The sequence below is a fragment of the Salmo trutta genome, chromosome 1 (genome assembly GCF_901001165.1).
Source record: "Salmo trutta chromosome 1, fSalTru1.1, whole genome shotgun sequence".
Taxonomy (NCBI): domain Eukaryota; kingdom Metazoa; phylum Chordata; class Actinopteri; order Salmoniformes; family Salmonidae; genus Salmo; species Salmo trutta.
The window spans coordinates 62,453,595-62,473,697 of NC_042957.1; positions in this window are offsets into that span (position 1 = coordinate 62,453,595).

The window sequence follows — 20,103 nt, forward strand, 5'->3', positions numbered from 1 at the left end:
GATCTCGGACGATACGAAAGAGAGTTGCAACAATGGCAGTGGATAGTTTTAGAAAGAGAGGGTCCAGACTGTCTAACCCAGCTGATTTGTATGGGTCCAGGTTTTGCAGCTCTTTCAGAACATCTGCTATCTGGATTTGGGTGAAGGAGAAGCTGGGGAGGCTTGGGCGAGTAGCTGCAGGGGGGGGGCGGAGCTGTTGGCCGGGGTTGGAGTAGCCAGGAGGAAGGTATGGCCAGCCGTTGAGAAATGCTTATTGAAATTTTCGATTATCATGGATTTATCGGTGGTGACCGTGTTACCTAGCTTCAGTGCAGTGGGCAGCTGGGAGGAGGTGCTCTTGTTCTCCATGGACTTTACAGTCTCCCAAAACTTTTTGGAGTTAGAGTTACAGGATGCAAATTTCTGCTTGAAAAAGCTAGCCTTTGCTTTCCTGACTGACAGCGTGTATTGGTTCCTGACTTCCCTGAACAGTTGCATATCACGGGGACTATTCGATGCTATTGCAGTCCGCCACAGGATGTTTTTGTGCTGGTCAAGGGCAGTCGGGTCTGGAGTGAACCAAGGGCTATATCTGTTCTTAGTTCTGCATTTTTTGAACGGGGCATGCTTATCTAAGATGGTGAGGAAATTACTTTTAAAGAATGACCAGGCATCCTCGACTGACGGGATGAGGTCAATATCCTTCCAGGATACCCGGGCCAGGTCAATTAGAAAGGCCTGCTCGCAGAAGTGTTTTAGGGAGCGTTTGACAGTGATGAGGGGTGGTCGTTTGACCGCGGACCCATAGCGGATACAGGCAATGAGGCAGTGATCGCTGAGATCCTGATTGAAAACAGCGGAGGTGTATTTGGAGGGCAAGTTGGTCAGGATAACGTCTATGAGGGTGCCCATGTTTACGGATTTGGGGTTGTACCTGGTGGGTTCCTTGATGATTTGTGTGAGATTGAGGGCATCTAGCTTAAGTTGTAGGACTGCCGGGGTGTTAAGCATATCACAGTTTAGGTCACCTAACAGAACGAACTCTGAGGCTAGATGGGGGGCGATCAATTCACAAATGGTGTCCAGGGCACAGCTGGGAGTGGAGGGGGGTTGATAGCAGGCGGCAACAGTGAGAGACTTATTTCTGGAGAGATTCATTTTTAAAATTAGAAGTTCGAACTGTTTGGGTATAGACCTGGAAAGTATGACAGAACTTTGCAGGCTATCTCTGCAGTAGATTGCAACTCCTCCCCTTTGGCAGTTCTATCTTGACGAAAAATGTTGTAGTTGGGTATGGAAATCTCAGAATTTTTGGTGGCCTTCCTAAGCCAGGATTCAGACACGGCAAGGACATCAGGGTTGGCGGAGTGTGCTAAAGCAGTGAGTAAAACAAACTTAGGGAGGAGGCTTCTGATGTTGAAACCAAGGCTTTTTCGATCACCGAAGTCAACAAATGAGGGTGCCTGGGGACATGCAGGGCCTGGGTTTACCTCCACATCACCCGAGGAACAGAGGAGGAGTAGGATGAGGGTACGGCTAAAGGGTATCAAAACTGGTCGCCTAGAGCGTTGGGGACAAAGAATAAAAGGAGCGGATTTCTGGGCGTGGTAGAATAGATTCAGGGCATAATGGGCAGACGGGTATGGTGGGGTGCGGGTACAGCGGAGGTAAGCCCAGGCACTGAGTGATGATAAGAGAGGTTTTATCTCTGGACATGCTGGTTATAATGGGTGAGGTCATCGCATGTGTGGGAGGTGGGACAAAGGAGGTAACAGAGGTATGATGAGTGGAACTAGGGGCTCCATTGTAAACTAAAACAATAACTAACCTAAGCAACAGTATACAAGGCATATTGACATTTGAGAGAGACATACAGCGTGGCATAAAGTAATCACAGGTGTTGATTGGGAGAGCTAGCTAGACAACAACGGGTGAGACAACAGCTGATCAGCTAAAACAACAACAACAGGTAAAATGGCGATGACTGGGCAGAGAGGGTTGGTTAACTACACACACAGCCTGAGTTCGTGGCTGGGGCCGACAGATAAATAAATAAAAAACAGAATCGAGTACCATGATTAATGGACAGTTCAGCAGGCATCAGCTATGTAGCCAAGTGATCATAGGGTCCAGGGGGCAGCGGTAGATGGAACAGGGAGGCCGCGGAGTAGACGCTACTACGCTAGCACGCGGGTGACACGGCGCTTAAAGTTAGTAGCCCGGGGCTAGTAGAAGCGTCTGCTCCAACGTCCGACGGAGGCCGGTTGGAGGCACAGTGGATGGAGTATTCGTCGGCAGACCAGTTGTGGTGGTGTGGCGGGGCGCTGTGTCGACAAAGGATCCAAGCCAGATGGCGAAAAAGGTATTGTAGATGTAGTAATTTAGTTTGCTAGATGGGGGATGCGTCTGGCTCACGGCTACCTGGTGCTAGCTTCAGGGCATGGGGCGTTAGCCACTATAGCCACTCGGTAGCAGCGGTGATCCGGTGCCAAGGTCCAGAGCTTACGGTAAGGATCCGGCGTTGTAGTGGAGAGACAGTCCGATACTGGTAGGCTGGTGAGTATTATTCAAGATAAAAAAATAGGGCTGGTATCTGTGCAGAAGGTAAAGGCCGCTAGCAGTGGCTAACAATGACTAAATAGCTTGTAGCTAAATTAGCTGGTTAGCTTCTGATGGCTAGATGGCTCTTGCTATAAGGTCTAAAAATAAAAAATAATAGCTGTTCTGTTTCACATTGGGTGAGGCAGGTTACCGGAAGGTATAATTGAGTTAAAATGGAAAGAGATTGAAAATAAAAATAAAAATATATACAAAAAATGACGAAAAATACAAAGTACACGAGAGGACAAACAAAACACGGCTGCACTTCTACGCCATCTTGGGAACGAAAAAAGGGTGTCTATTTGAAGTATCTCAAATATAAAGTATATTTTCATTTGTTTAATACTTTTTTGGTTAATACATTATTCCAAATTTGTTATTTCATTGTTTTGATGTCTTCACTATTATTCTACAATTTTGAAAATATATATAAAACATCACTGAAAACAATTTCAGTGATAGGTGTAGAACCGACAGGAGATAAGGTTAATAGCCCAGTGCCAGCTGTGGCCAACCTCCAGAGGGCGAGCTATGCAAACTTACTTCCCTTCCCCCTCTGTATATAAAGCAGCATGTTGCCAACTCATCATTCAACTCATACAATAGTTACTAGAGTTATGTGACATTTCAGAAACCAGAATGATTTTGAACAGCTGTGGGATTGTTATTTTCACACTAGCATGCATATTGGGTGAGAATGAAGCCAGTACATTTTAATCAGAAAAGTTACATCTGTTGAATTAATAATATATACAATGGCCTCCGTAATGTTTGCAGGAGTTTGGTGTGATGAGATGTATCAGTCACCTTCTCAGGTGAAAAGACCTGAAGACACTGTTTAATTGTCCAGTAAAATCTCTGGGTTTGATATGACAAGCTGTTAAATGAACTGGATGAGCCAGAAACCAGGCAAAAGTCTGGAGTGGATTGGGAGAGTTAACTCTGGTTCAACAGATGCTCCAGACTACTCAGAATCCCTGAAAGGCCAGTTCATCCTGACTGAGGACGTCTCTACAAGTAGCCAGTTCATAGAGGCCAAGAGTCTGAGATCAGAACATTCTGCTGTTTATTATTGTGCTCGAGAGGCAATGTGACTGAAATTGCTGGGGCAGTTGCACCAAAACCACCCAGTCAAAACTACGCCACATATGGACACGCGATACCTCTGTCACCCACCTAGGGGTCACTGCCCCTTCTTAGAGTACCACTGTTCTACAGTATGATGTCCCAATACTGTACCATAATATGTAACACACTCCACATTCTTACAAATTCTCATTCATATTCCTGTAGTACAAAGAACATTTATTTTACAACCTAAAGAGATGCTGCATAACTCGCTCTAAGTTGTATTTTATTTGTATTATTAATCATGCTCATCTGTGCACACTATCCTTCAGACACAATGGACGGTGAGAACGAACTGGCATTTCTTCATATACATTTGGATTATAATATCTCATAAGATCATCTCTATTGGCTGAGGACAAACTAAGATAATTCATTGAATCAGAGAGATTTGTGATGACTACAGGTAAATATGACAGGTACCTGATAGATGTATTGGTCTGGTGTGTGGATAGGTTTTTGCATGGGTGTGTGTCATCATGATAACTACAAGGGCACAGTGTTACACGTCATAACAAAAACCACTGTGGAGGAAAATGGCTACCTACTTCATCTCATTTAAACAGCTACGTTAATTATTGGATTCTGACAACAGAAAGAATTTATTTTAAATAAAAAATATTTTTTACTTTAAATAAGAACAAAAAATGAACTTAATTACTGTGTATAAAACTGCCCTCAGCAATGTTCTTTAATCATTGTAATGGTCAAAATTCCTGACAGAGCAAAAGTTGAAATAATAAGTAGTAAAACATCATTGTACATACTGTTCATCAGATCAAAAGCAAAATATCATGTTATGGTTGTTGTGAAAAGTTGCACATGTTTATTCCATCTTTGGCTGTGCACAGAGTGGTGGGGAGGTTTTTGTACAGGGTTAAAACACTGTGCCATATAGCGGGTCACAATGATACAGTCCATGACAAAAACATTCCACCTCTACCAAGCACAGAGTGTGAGAGTGCTGACAGCTAAGGAACACAGACATACACATTCTGATTGTCTATAGGCAGCTAACATAAATGTGCTGGTACATTTGTTGGGGCTGTGCTTCTGGACCTAAGGAAGGCTTTTTATACTGTTAACCATGAGATTCTAATCCCAAAATTGGTGGATGAAATCATACCTTGAAGGCAGAACTCAGTGTGTCAGAGTGAGCAATGAGCTGTCGCCCACTCTTAGCTACGATGTGGGCGTGCCCCAAGGGTCAATACTGGGGCCCCTCCTGTTCAGCCTGTACATTAATGATCTGCCTTCTGTCTGTACTGGGTCTGAAGTTCCAATGTATGCAGATGATACAGTAATATATGTGCATGCAAAGAGCAAACAACAAGCTGCACAAGAACTCACTACTGTAATGGTCCAGGTTAAAAAAGTGGCTCAGTGACTCGTGTTTGCATCTCAATGTGAAAAAAACTGTCTGCATGTTCTTCACAAAGAAGGCAACAGATGCTACTGAGCCAGAGGTCTATGTGTCAGGGGAGAAGCTCCAGGTGGTATCTGATTTTAAGTACCTTGGCATCATACTTAATTCCAACCTCTCTTTTAAAAAGCAGGTGAAAAAGGTAATTCAAATAACCAAATTCAACCTAGCTAATTTCCGATTCATTCGAAATTGTTTGACTACAGAGGTAGCAAAACTGTACTTCAAATCTATGATTGTCACGACACCTACGGAAGGTGGCGCCCCTCCTCGCCCGGGCGGCGCTCGGCGGTCGTCGTCGCCGGCCTACTAGCTGCCATCGATTTATGTTTCACGTTCTGTTAGTTAGGCCTAGGTTAGTTGCGCACCTGTTTTGTGTTAGTTGTTAGTGGGGAAGGGTATTTAGGCTAGCTAGTTAGGTTTGTTGTTTGTGCGGGATTATTCTTTGTCAGGGTTGTTTTTGTTATGAGGTTCTGTGTTTTCCCTTTTGGAGTTACGTTGTTCGTTTTGGGCTGCGTCCCTGGTTACGTTCTTTTAAGGGTGGTGCGTTTCTTTTTGCACACCTTGCACTCCATACTTTTGCATATTTTCCGTGTGGATATTTTATTACAATTTATTCACGGAATCATTCTGTCTCCTGCGCCTGACTCCACCTCTCCTGAATCCACAAGCCATCCGTTGTGACAATGATACTCCCCCACTTAACATACTGCTTGACTAGTTGGGCCCAAGCTTGCTGTACAACATTAAAACCCATTCAGTCTCTCTACAAACAGGCTCTCAAAGTGCTTGATAGGAAGCTCAATAGCCATCATCACTGTTACATCCTCAGAAAGCATGAGCTCCTCTGTTGGGAAAATCTTGTGCAATACACCGACGCATGTCTTGTATTCAAGATCCTAAATGGCCTGGCTCCCCCTCCACTCAGTATTTTTGTTAAACAGGAAACCCAAACATATGGCAGCAGATCCACAAGGTCTGCCATGAGAGGTGACTGTATAATTCCCTTAAGGAAAAGCACCTTTAGTAAATCCGCTTTCTCTATGAGAGCTTCCCATGTCTGGAATACACTGCCATCAGACACACATAACTGCACCACCTATCACACATTCACAAAAAACATGAAGACATGGCTAAAGGTCAATCAGATTTGTGAACATAATCTCTAGCTGTGTATTGCCGCTTTCCATGTTGTCTGTTGTATGTAGCTTGTGAGGTGTGGAAACACTTTGTTGCTTTTATCGATTTTGTCTTTTTGCTTTTTGTCCTATGTTACTCTGTCTGTATGCTACGTCTTACTTGTCCTATGTTGCTCTGCGTGTGCTCACTGCTCATTGATTGTATGTATTGTAATTGTTTATAATAACCTACCCAGGGACTGCGGTTGAAAATCAGCCGGCTGGCTAAAACCTGCACTTTTACTGAAATGTTGATTAATGTGTACTGTCCCTGTAAAAATAAATAAACTCAAACTCAAATTTATACACATTATCAACTCAAACAAATGTCCATACTCTTCAGGCCTACTTCAGACAAAGAAATCTCAACATTAAATACTTTAAAGCAGGCATACACTGGGGAACAACTATTTTCTGTACGCTGTAAATCATGTGATCAAAACATTTGCTTGAATTGAACTTCAATGGTTGTTGTAAATGACAGGATTGGAAAAATCATTGTCCACATGGAGACATTGTAGGTTTCAGTGAGTTTAACGGAGGATTCTGTGGCTGTATGTGACATGGGTTTTTGTCATGGTGTGAGTCACTGTGTATGGGAATGGCCACAGTGATAAACATCAATACAAAACCCCTCCATGGACATGAGGGTTGACAGAATTGTACTGTCTGCACCCTGACTACACTCTGGACCCATATGGGAGAGCATTTCACTGCTATGAATTTGAATGGTCATATTTTCATCTTCATTTTCTCTTCATTTTCTCTTCATTGGTTGCTATTCTGCTATTGTGTTCTATGTTTCTGTTAAGTAGAACCAATGAATGTTGAACGTGTCGAGACATGTTAACAAAACTTAAGCCCCAGTGTATCCTGTCTCAGGACTTGTTATGGACAGAGCACTCCATCTAAAGTGGACTGTTACTTTTCAAACAGTTTCAAACAGTTAAGACATGCAAAAATACAGAAACGATGAAAATGCAGATGTTTTCAGCTCCAGTTGTGGTCTGTAGCATCACCAAGGACCATTCTCCGATGACGTAGACCCTCTGAGAAAATTTAACCTGGAGAACTTTATCTCATTAGAATTGGACTTTCTAGGCCTGATATATTGAAACTGTAACGTCATTTTTAAAGGTAAAATTTACAAGTAGCCAATTAGTCACAGATTCTGATCAAATTGACTGAACATATCAATATAAACTGATTATTTAATCGTACATACTTAGAGTATGGAATAAACATATTTGTAGTTACTTTTGTCATAGTTTGTATGCTTTAAGTCGCACAGAAACACCATATTTTCCATGATTTTGGTCAAACTGAAGTAAATATTAATGCATCCATTCCATAATCTAAGGGTTTATGTTTGATAATGCACTCAGTTCCAAACCGGCCCTGCTCTCCCTTTCTCAGTTCTGTTTGTTTCTCTCACACACCCCACCCCTCTCTCTTCCCCTCTGTGACCCTCACAGCTGTGGGACACCACGCTTGGTGAACTCCAGTCTGTCACCTGGGTGTTTCAGGGTCCCAGTTTAGCATCTCTCATGATTCAGATAGACAGTTAAGTATCTCAGGGACTGCACTTTCATGATCTTACTCTCACTACCTTGTTTCAGCTGAGGAGAAACTGTATTTTGTAGAAGCCAGCTGATGGCTGGTAACCATGCAATGTTTCAACCACATGAACACGATTTGCATTTGGTTTGAATAAATGGTGAGATGGATCAAAGAATCAAATATTTTAATCACGGTTTCATTTATATGATAGACCTTGTTAACAGTTGTTTTAATTATATTATTTAATATTTTCAGTCATTCACTGCTACTCATCACACACAATGTTATTGACAGACCATATTCGTGTTTGTGTTGGTAATAAATATAACAAACTTTTCAAGAATTGCATTGAACAATGAGTCCTTAACTAAAGTAATAAATTGCTCTATGAGGTTTCTCATGGCTGTTCTGGGTACCTACCCCGAAATACTTTACTATGTCTTCATTATAATTCTGTATAGGGGAGAGTGTTTAAGAATGTGTTTTAAAAGGCATGTCTATCAAAATGAGTGTTGGGTATATTAGTTCAAAGCATGACTTCCACCCAGGATACACCTGCACTCTGATAAAGCCATTTTTCGGAAATAATAATCTTGATTAACCCCCAAAAAATACCAATGTACAGTATCATTGTAAAAGTGCAGTGACATATATTTTTTATTAAACACACAACAGTGATGTACTGCAGATGTTGGAGAAAATGACAAATTATGATTAGAAAAAGTTGTTGTGTCAAGGGTGTGTACGGGAGGCGAAGTCAGGTGCCGGAGAGCAGAGTGTAGTGAACAGGCGCACTTTAATTCCGTTCCACAAAATACAGCACATAAAAACAGTAATGTGCCAAAAACACAGAACATGGCAAAAGTAATGCGCCCGACAATAATCCACATCACAAACAAACAAGTACACAAAAAGACATGGAGGGGAAACAGAGGACTAAATACATGCAGTAATTATGGAATGGAAACCAGGTGTGTAATGGAACAAGACAAAACCAATGGAATATGAGAAATGGAGCGGCGATGGCTAGAAAGCCGGTGACGTCGATCGCCGAACGCTGCCCGAACAAGGAGAGGAGCCGACTTTGGGGGAAGTCGTGACAGTGCCCCCCCCCCCCCCCCTCCTTGACGCGTGGCTCCAGCGGCACGCCGACACCGGCCTCGCGGGATGACCCGGAGGGCGAGGCGCAGGGCGATCCGGCCGGCGACGGTGAAACTCCCGCAGCAGTTCGGGGTCCAATACATCCGCAACCGGAACTCAACACCTCTCCTCTGACTGTACCCCTCCCACTCCACGAGGTACTAAAGGCCCCCTGCCCGACACCTCGAATCCAGGATGGAACAAACGGAGTACGCTCGATGTCGATGTCCAGAGGGGCCGGAGGGACCTCCCACACCTCAGATTCCTGGAGCGGACCAGCCACCACCGGCCTGAGGAGAGACACATGGAACGAGGGGTTAATACGGTAATCAGAGGGAAGCTGTAAACTTTAACACACCTCGTTCACCCTCCTCAGGACTTTGAATGGCCCCACAAACCGCGGACCCAGCTTCTGGCACGGCAGGCGGAGGGGCAGGTTTCGGGTCGAGAGCCAGACCCGGTCCCCCGGTGCGAACACCGGGGTCTCACTGCGGTGACGGTCCGCGCTGTTCTTCTGGCGAAGCACAGCTCGCTGGAGGTGAACATGGGCGGCCTCCTATGTCTCCTCCGCGCACCTGAACCAGTCGTCAACCGCAGGAGCCTCGGTCTGACCCTGATGCCATTGCGCCAGAACCGGCTGGTACCCCAATACGCACTGAAAGAGGGAGAGGTTAGTGGAGGAGTGGCGAAGCGAGTTCTGTGCCATCTCGGCCCAGGGCACGAACGCCGCCCACTCCCCCGGCCGGTCCTGGCAATAGGACCCCAGAAACCTGCCCACATCCTGGTTAACTCTCTCTACCTGCCCGGTACTCTCGGGGTGAAAACCCGAGTGCATCTGCCTTTGTATTCTGGGAACCTGGTCTGTAAGATAGGGTAAACACAAAACGGTAAAGAACATGGCCCACCTTGCATGACGAGGATTCTGTCTCCTTGCTGCTCGGATGTACTCCAGGTTGCGGTGGTCAGTCCAGATGAGAAAAGGGTGTTTAGCCCCCTTAAGCCAAGGTCTCCACGCCTTCAATGCTTTAACCACAGCCAACAGCTCCCAGTCCCCCACTTCATAGTTAGGCTCTGCTGGGCTGAGCTTCTTCGAGAAAGCACAGGGGCGGAGTTTTGGTGGTGTACCCGAGCACTGTGAGAGCACAGCTCCTATCCCAGCCTCGGACGTGTCCACCTCCACTATGAACGCCAAAGAGGGATCCGGATGGGCCAGCACGGGAGCCGAAGTAAACCGAGCTCTTAGCTGCCCAAAATCCCTGTCCGCCTCAGCCGACCACTGCAACCGTACGGGACCCCCCTTCAGCAGTGAGGTAATGGGAGCAGTCACCTGGCCAAAACCCAGATAAATCTCCGGTAGTAATTGGCAAACCCTAAAAATTGCTGCACCTCCTTAACCATGGTGGGAGTCGGCCAATTACGCACGGCTGCAATGCGGTCACTCTCCATCTCCACCCCTGATGTGGAAATGCGATACCCTAGGAAGGAGACAACCTGCTGAAAGAACAGGCATTTCTCGGCCTTGACGTACAGGTCATGCTCCAACAGTTAGCCTTCCCAGTTTGCCTTCCCTGTAGCTCAGTTGGTAGAGCATGGTGTTTGCAACGCATGGTGTTTGCAACGCCAGGGTTGTGGGTTCGATTCCCACGGGGGGCCAGCACAGAAACAAAAATGTATGAAATGAAATGTATGCATTCACTACTGTAAGTCGCTCTGGATAAGAGCGTCTGCTAAATTACGTAAATGTAATGTAAATGTAACAGTCGTCCAAGTACCTTGCGTACCAAGGGCACATGCTCGGCGCGTGTAGCGGAGTATATCAGAATGTCATCGATATACACCACTACACCCTGCCCGAGCAGGTCCCTGAAAATCTTGTCTACAAAGGATTGGAAAACTGATGGAGCATTCATCAACCCGTACGGCATGGCGAGGTACTCATAATGCCCTGAGGTGGTACTAAACGCTGTCATCCACTCGTCCCCCTCCCGGATTCGCACCAGGTTATACGCACTCCTAGATCCAGTTTCGTGAAGAAGCTCGCCCCATGCATTGATTCAATCGCCGTGGCAATAAGAGGTAGCGGGTAACTGTACCTCACTGTGATTTGATTTAGACCTCCATAATCAATGCACGGGCGTAGACCTCCATCCTTCTTCTTAACAAAAAAGAAACTCAAGGAGGCAGGTGAAGTGGATGACCGAATGTACCCCTGACGCAGGGATTCAGAGACATATGTCTCCATAGCCACTGTCTCTGCTTGCGACAGGGCATACACGTGACTCCTGGGAAGCGCAGCGTCTACCAGGAGATTTATCGCACAATCCCCCAGCCGATGAGGTGGTAATTGAGTCGCCTTCTTTATACAGAAGGCGATAGACAAATCGGCATATTCTAGGGGAATGCGCACGGTGGAGACCTGGTCTGGACTTTCCACCATAGTAGCACCAACAGACACCCCTAAACACCTCCCCGAGCACTCCCGCGACCACCCCGTGAGAGCCCTCTGTGGCCAAGAAACAGTGGGGTCATGACAAACTAACCAGGGTAGGCCTAGCACCACTGGAAATGCAGGATAGTCAATAAGGAAGAGACTAATTCTCTTCTTGTGCCCCTCCTGCGTCACCATACCCAGAGGAGCGGTGGCCTCCCTAATCAACCCTGACCCTAACGGTGGAATATCTAGAGCGTGAACCGGGAAAGGTCTAACTACAGGAATAATGGGGATCCCTAAACTAAGGGCTAATGCTCTGTCGATAAAATTCGCAGCTGCGCCTGAATCGACGAGTGCCTTAAGCTTAGAATGCGGGGAAAAATCATGGAAACAAACAGGTACAAACAGGTGGTCAACAGAGGACTCTGGATGAGTGTGGTGCAGACTCACCTGGGGTGACGCCAGAGTGCCCTGCCTGTTGCCTCTACTCCCAGAGGAACCGACACGGCACCGACCAGCAGTGTGCCCTCTGCGGCCACAGATGGTGCACGTGATGGCTGCTCCTCCAGTCTCCCTACGCGCAGCCCCTCCCAACTCCATGGGCACCGGAGTGGGGGTGCTGGAAGATGGCACCGACAGTCCCCTCTGGACGTCTGCGGGTGACCAGCAGGTTATCCAACCCGGATGGACAAATCCACCAGTTGGTCGAAGGAGATGGTGGCATCCCTGCAGGCCAGCTCACGTCGGACGTCCTCGCGTAGGCTGCACCGATAGTGGTCGATGAGGGCCCTGTCGTTCCAGCCTGTTCCGGCGGCCAAGGTCCGGAATTCCAGGGCGAATTCCATGGCACTCCTCCTCCCCTGACTCAAATGAAAGAGCCGTTCCCCCGCTACTCTACCTTCGGGTGGATGGTCGAAGACGGCCCGGAAACGACGGTTGAACTCCCCGAAGAGGTCCAAAGCCGCCTCTTCATCTCCCACATGGGGTTTGCCCACTCCAGAGCTCTCCCCAAGAGGCATGAGACGAGGGCAGACACTTTCTCCCTTTCCGAGGGAGCTGGGTGCACAGTGGCCAGGTAGAGGTCCAGTTGTAGCAGGAATCCCTGGCACTGTGCTGCCGTCCCATCATATTCCTTGGGAAGGGAGAGACGCATCCCACTGAGACTGGGTCCGGACGGGATGGGCAGTCTGCAGCCCGGAGTCTCCAGCGATGCAGCGCAGCCCAGAGTCTTCTGAATGGGAGCTACGCCCAGAGCCAGAGCCACCTCCGTAGTGGGAGGATTGGGAAGGTGGGGTGTAGCACAGGGACCGTCGTTGATGGTGGCCACCCTCCCTTCCCTCCTTTAAGTTTGGGGTTGTTTTTGTGGGGTTTTTGTTTTTGAGGTGCATTCGGGATCTGCACCTTTGGGGGGGAGGGTACTGTCACGTCCTGACCAGTAAAAGGGGTTATTTGTCATTGTAGTTTGGTCAGGGCTTGGCAGGGGGTGTTTGTTTTGTATGTTTCGGTGTTTTTGTGTTTAGGTTCTATGTTATCTATTTCTATGTTTATATCTAGTTTTCTATTTCTATGTTGGGTTTTTGGCAATGACCTCCAATTAGAGCCAGCTGGTTGTCGTTGTCGCTAATTGGAGGCCATATTTAGTTGTGTTTGTTTCACTTGTGTTTTGTGGGTGGTTATTTCCTGTATAGTCTGTGCACCTTATGGGACTGTTTTGTCGTTTGTTTCTTTTGTTAAAGTGTTATTTCTAATAAATTAAGAAGATGAGTACTTTACCCGCTGTGCCTTGGTCCAATCCTTACGACGCCTATGACAAGCGGGGTTAAAATAAGCCTAGCTGTCTGCCTGTCAGACCTCAGAAGATTTGTTTCACTTTGAAATGAAAACTCCCCTGTAGAGAGAATGGTCATGTTCCCCTGCTCAGAAGTTGCATGCATCAAACAATGGTTGCGTGCCACGTCATCGACTGTGTCATCAACTGACAGATTTCCATAGAGATCCTATTAAATTACTAATTCCTCATTCAATGTAAACTGCTATAACATAGAATGTGGTTAGCTGATAGATAAAAAACCTATCTAGACGCTGTAAGATTTGACAGGCTTCAGCAACGCTTGGGCTATCGCTTCAGGCTGAACAAAGTAAGTTACCTGTGACTGTATTCAGCACATAACACGGCCTCTTGTGCCTTATTGCTTAATTACATCATCAATACAAATGTATGCAGAAATAAAACAAAGTACAGGCTATGTGAGGTGTTGAATCTCATTAAGCTGTGTTCATTCATGATAGAAAGTATAAATGTAAAACAGACTTTTTTTTTACTGATTTTGCTAAACTGCCCCCATTGGGAACAGGTCCTATGAATATTACTGTACAGTTTTTTTCACCTATGCCTTTTACGTATGTACTTTTCAATACATTTTCAATTCTCTCCTTGACGAATGGATGTCTACACAGTATATGCCATTTCAAATAATCCACAATTAAATGAGTTAATGAAGATGACAAATATTTAAATAATCATCATGTTCCCCACAATTCCTCCTGTCCTTGAGTCAGTTATGTGTGTGGTGAGTAGGCCCTGGAGGTTTTTCTGACTAAGTAAAAAAATATATATATATGTTTTCACCAGGTCAGGTCAGGTGATGAAGGACAACTCCTGGCCCTACTGATGAGCCATAAATTGACTTCTGATCTCAGAGTCATCTGTCCCTCCCCAATAACATCATGATGTAAATCTAGATCCCTCCGAGTTCATATATACTTATGTTCTGCTGCTGACTTGGTTGTCTTGTGTGGAACAGCTGAGTTCATGTCTCCAACCTCAGTATGATGGGCAAACTCTACCTTCTGCTGCTCTCTCTCTCTCTCTCTGTCTGCACTATGAGTCCTGCAGCCACCTACTCCTTTATCAACTACTTTTACTATGAGGAATGACTGAAAATTGACAATATTTTGTTATAACTTCCATTACTTTAATATCTCTTTCCTTCCATCAGGTTTAAATGTCCAGAGTCTGGAGTCATTCCCTCCGGTCCAGTCCTGAGAAAGCCTTTCCAGTAAGGGATCTAGCTTTACATTTAGTAGTCATGGCATGCACTGGATAAGACAACCTGCAGGAAAAGCACTGGACTAGATGGGATTGATCTATTATGATGCCAGCAAAACAATCTATTCAAAAGATATTGAAGGACGGATAAAAGTCACCAGAGAGAATTCTAACAGCATGGTGTATCTGAAGCTGTCTGGTCTGAGAGCAGAGGACTCTGCTGTGTATTACTGTGCAGGAGAGACACAGCGGTGTGAGTGAGTGGAGGATCTGTACAAAAACCCCTCAGAAAGTCTAACTGACAGCAGAATCAACAGAGGGCAGTAGAGCATCAATACAACAGTGTAACATCTACTGAAGTATTATATTCCCCTGAGAGCAAAAATAAGCAATTTATAAACAGAACTACATGTACAGGTGCATATTTCCCCGAGGTGAGGAGTGTCAGAAAGTATAGTGGAATCACATACTGTAAATGTCATATTAGACATTCATCTATCGAGGACAGTGACTGTCTTTGATTGACGATTATCCTTGATATGTTAAACATAACAACTAAGACAAGGTATATCTATCAATATTTATGAAGAAATTCTCCAAGGTTTCCCAAAGTTCTTCCAGTTCTTTGGTCAATTTCTATGTCTTATGAGACGGATCAAGAATTGTTTCAGACTAAGTGTCATGTGATAGGTACATCTCCTGCCCATTTTATGATGAATTATTGATTGACCCCTTACCTAAGTGTCATCAACCCCTCCCCCATGACATCATGATGTAAAATCCTGATCACTCAGAGTTCATATATAAACTCAGCAAAAAAAGAAACTTCCCTTTTTCAGGACCCTGTCTTTCAAAGATAATTCGTAAAAATCCAAATAACTTCACAGATCTTCATTGTAAAGGGTTTAAACACAGTTTCCCATGCTTTTTCAATGAACCATAAACAATTAATGAACATGCACCTGTGGAATGGTTGTTAAGACACAAACAGTTTACAGACAGTAGGCAATTAAGGTCACAGTTATGAAAACTTAGGACACTGAAGAGGCCTTTCTGCTGACTTTGAAAAACACCAAAAGAAAGATGCCCAGGGTCCCTGCTCATCTGCGTGAACGTGCCTTAGACATGCTGCAAAGAGGCATGAGGACTACAGATGTGGCCAGGGCAATAAATTGCAATGTCCGTACTGTGTCTAACGTCTAAGACAGAGCTACAGTGAGACAGGACGGACGGCTTATCGTCCTGACAGTGGCAGACCATGTGTAACAACACCTGCCCAGGATCGGTACATCCGAACATCACACCTGCGGGACAGGTAGAGGATGGCAACAACAACTGCCCAAGTTACACCAAGAACACACAATCCCTCCATTAGTGCTCAGACTGTCCTCAATTGGCTGGACTGAGGGCTTGTAGGCCTGTTGTAAGGCAGGTCCACACCAGACATAACCGGCAACAACATCGCCCTATGGACACAAACCCATCGTCGCTGGACCAGACAGGACTGGCAAAAAGTGCTCTTCACTGACGAGTCGCAGTTTTGTCTCACCAGAGGTGATGGTCGGATTCGCGTTTATCGTCGAAGGAATGAGCGTTACACCGATGCCTATACTCTGGAGCGGGACCGATTTGGAGGTGGAGGATTCGCCATGGTCTGGGGCGGTGTGTCACAGCATCATCGGACTGAGCTTGTTGTCATTGAAGACAATCTCAATGCTGTGAGTTACAGGGAAGACAACCTCCGCCCTCATGTGGTACCCTTCCTGCAGGCTCATCCTGACATGACCCTCCAGCATGATAATTCTACCAGCCATACTGCTCGTTCTGTGTGTGATTCCCTGCAAGACAGGAATGTCAGTGTTCTGCCATGGCCAGAATCTCAATCCCATTGAGCACGTCTGGGACCTGTTGGATCGGAGGGTGAGGGCTAGGGCCATTCCCCCCAGAAATGTCTGGGAACTTGCAGGTGCCTTGGTGGAAGAGTGGGGTAACATCTCACAGCAAGAACTGGCAAATCTGGTGCAGTCCATGAGGAGGAGATGCACTGCAGTACTTAATGCAGCTGGTGGCCACACCAAATACTGACTGTTTTTTTATTTTGACCCCCCCCCCTTTGTTCAGGGACACATTATTCAATTTCTGTTAGTCCCATGTCTGTGGAACTTGTTCAGTTTATGTCTCAGTTGTGGAATCTTGTTATGTTCATACAAATATTTACACATGTTAAGTTTGCTGAAAATAAACGCAGTTGACATTGAGAGGACGTTTCTTTTTATGTTGAGTATAGATGCACTATAGTGTCAATCAATAGACATAACATAGGTCTACTGTAGGATAAGAACAGATATACTTTAGGTATAATGCAATACCCTCACTATTAAAAATGTATTACAATTTTAATTGGGATTGACTCAGTGGTTGTTTCAGAAGTATTCCCTTCATCATACTAAGGTTGATACTTTGCTATGTTTTCATTTATAATGCCCTTTTACAAAAAATCCCACTGTACCTAACATCATTACTTAACTTTAGACATAGGAGTTATCTCACCCAGTCTCAGGAATGGCTAACTCTGGAAATTCCTTTGGTCTCTACTGAGTTAAGTAAATCAGCTTTTAGTTTCTTGCACCTTATTTGTGGAACAATCTTCAAAATGTTCTTCAATTTGATGTTCTGTTTCCTCTAGGGCAATTCAGAAAGCTGATTGAGGACCTTTTTAATGATGAATACATTTGTTTTTCTTTATGCTTGCATTTTGTATGTATATTTTGAATTGTGTATTTTCTGTAATTTATGTAATTCAGGGCTCATCTGCAAAATACACATTGGTCTCAGTATAACTCCCTGATAAAATAAAGGTTAAATTAAAAACATTTTAAAACTGTCCTGGCAACTCTTTATCAGAGTTAGTGTTGCAAATGGAAGATGTTTCCTCAACCAATCTACCATTATAGGAAAACAAACAAATAAGACATCAATAAATAATGGTGTTGGTGATTCATTGTAAATAATAATTTGTTCTTAACTGACTTGCTTAGGACCATGCCTCAGGACTACCTGGCATGATGACTCCTTGCTGTCCCCAGTCCACCTGGCTGTGCTGCTGCTCCAGTTTCAACTGTTCTGCCTGCGGCTATGGAACCCTGTTCACCGGACGAGCTTGTTGCACCCTCGACAACTACTATGATTATTATTATTTGACCATGCTGGTCATTTATGAACATTTTAACATCTTGACCATGTTCTGTTATAATATCCACCCGGCACAGCCAGAAGAGGACTGGCCACCCCTCATAGCCTGGTTCCTCTCTAGGTTTCTTCCTAGGTTTTTGGCCTAGCCACCGTGCTTCTTTCACATGCATTGCTTGCTGTTTGGGGTTTTAGGCTGGGTTTCTGTACAGCACTTTGAGATATCAGCTGATGTACGAAGGGCTATATAAATAAATTTGATTTTGATTTTTTTTTTTAGTTAAATAAAGGTTAAATAGAACTTTAAAAAATCATAACAGAACATCTGAAGATGGCCTAAAGCCTCCTTTAATTGGTCCTCCCAGTGAGGAGGAGCTAATGCAAAACTCACTTGTCCTCCATCTTCATTAATGTCTCTGTTGAAGGTTGTTTCTGCTGAGGACTGTCTCAACTACCTTTAGAGAACTACACAGATCACCATGTTTCCTACCACAGGAGGATACAGATCACCATGTTTCCTACCACAGGAGGCCACACACACTACTGAGCCTCATTTTTACTTGTTTTAAGGACATTACATCAAAGTTGGATCAGCCTGTAGTGTGGTTTTCCACTTTAATTTTCAGTGTGACTCCAAATCCAGACCTCCATGGGTTGATAAATTGGATTTCCATTGATTATTTTTGTGTGATTTTGTTGTCAGCACATTCAACTATGTAAAGAAAAAAGTATTTAATAAGATTATTTTATTCATTCACGATCTAGGATGTGTTATTTTAGTGTTCCCTTTATTTTTTTGAGCAGTATATAATAGCACTCATTTGTCACGACTCCTACCGAGGGTGGCTCCTCTCCCTTCTTCGGGTGGCGCTCGGCGGTCGTCGTCACCGGCCTACTAGCTGCCACCGATCCCTTTTCGATTGGTGTTGCCTAATTAGTTGCACCTGTGTTTGATTAGGCTTGTTAGCTGGGCTATTTAAGCCCGTATGCCCGCCGGTTCTGTGTGCGGGCTTAATTGTTCTTTCCACGTTATGCTGTGTGGTGGATGTGTGTCTTTGGGATGTTGTATTTTTGTGCGCCCGGCATTTTGGGTGATTAGTCTTTTTTGTGCGTAATAAAGAGCACTGCATTGAACGTTTCTGCTTCCTGCGCCTGACTCCGCACCCACGACGCCCAGACCTTTACAACATTAAATGAAATAGAACAGATGTTTCTCAATATCAAATGTGTAAAATCATTTAAGCCCTATTTATCACTGGCGGTGCTGTAACTAAATATTTGAAATGTTTGCCAATTATACTCCTTCCAGACTGATGACTCCAGACATGGTATTCTAATTGATGTCTATTAAACATTCAATTAACTCATGATCCATTATACGTTTTAATCATTCATAAAAAGGTCATACGGAACAATACGGAACAATAAGGTCTTTTGTATTATGAAAAAGACACAAAGAACAAATATGTTTTAAATAAAATATATTCAACAAAAGAACTGGAGACCAATAACATGGTTGTGACAAGATGGAGTACAGCTATGCCCAGAAGTGACTTTTCACAGCAGGTTAGGAGAACATTTTAGCTAACACTTATTTAGCTAACACTTAACACTCACCCTATTGCTAACCTTAACCTAATTATCTTAACCTTCTGAGTAAATTCTTCTAACCTGCTATGTAAGTTCGCCTTACCTGCTGCTTAATTTCTCCTAACCTGCTACTAAATATTATTTTCCGGTTATAGCTTTATTCCACATAGTCAACATCCATTAACACTTGTGGGTTATGTTATCAAAACATTGGCAAATAGTTAAACACATTGTATCATGGCCCTGCCTAACATTATCCACCAGTAATAATAACACAATGATACACCTGTTAAATACATGGTGCTAGTGTTGTTGATGCACCAACAGGGGGCACTCTCTCTCCATATGATTAAAATAAAGACCAGTACTGATGAATGCTCTGCTAATTCATTTCATTACAGGAAAACAATTATAATGTGGTTGTTGATTAAATATACTTTACAGTTTGTCAAAATGAAAGTAAGGTGTCTTAAATATGTTTCATCCACCTCAAGTATTAACTAATACTTTTTGTTTTATATATATTTTTGTTGTTGATTTTTTTACCCCTTTTTCTCCCCAAATTTCGTGGTATCCAATTGGTAGTAGTTACAGTCTTGTCTCATCGCTGCAACTCCCATACGGACTCGGGAGAGGTGAAGGTCGAGAGCCATGCGTCCTCTGAAACACAGACCAACCAAGCCGCACTGCTTCTTGACACAATGCACATCCAACCCGGATGCCAGCCGCACCAATGTGTCGGAGGAAACACCGTACACCTGGCAACCTGGTCAGTGTGCACTGTGCCCAGCACACCAACAGGAATCGCTAGTGCGCGATGAGACAAGGATATCCC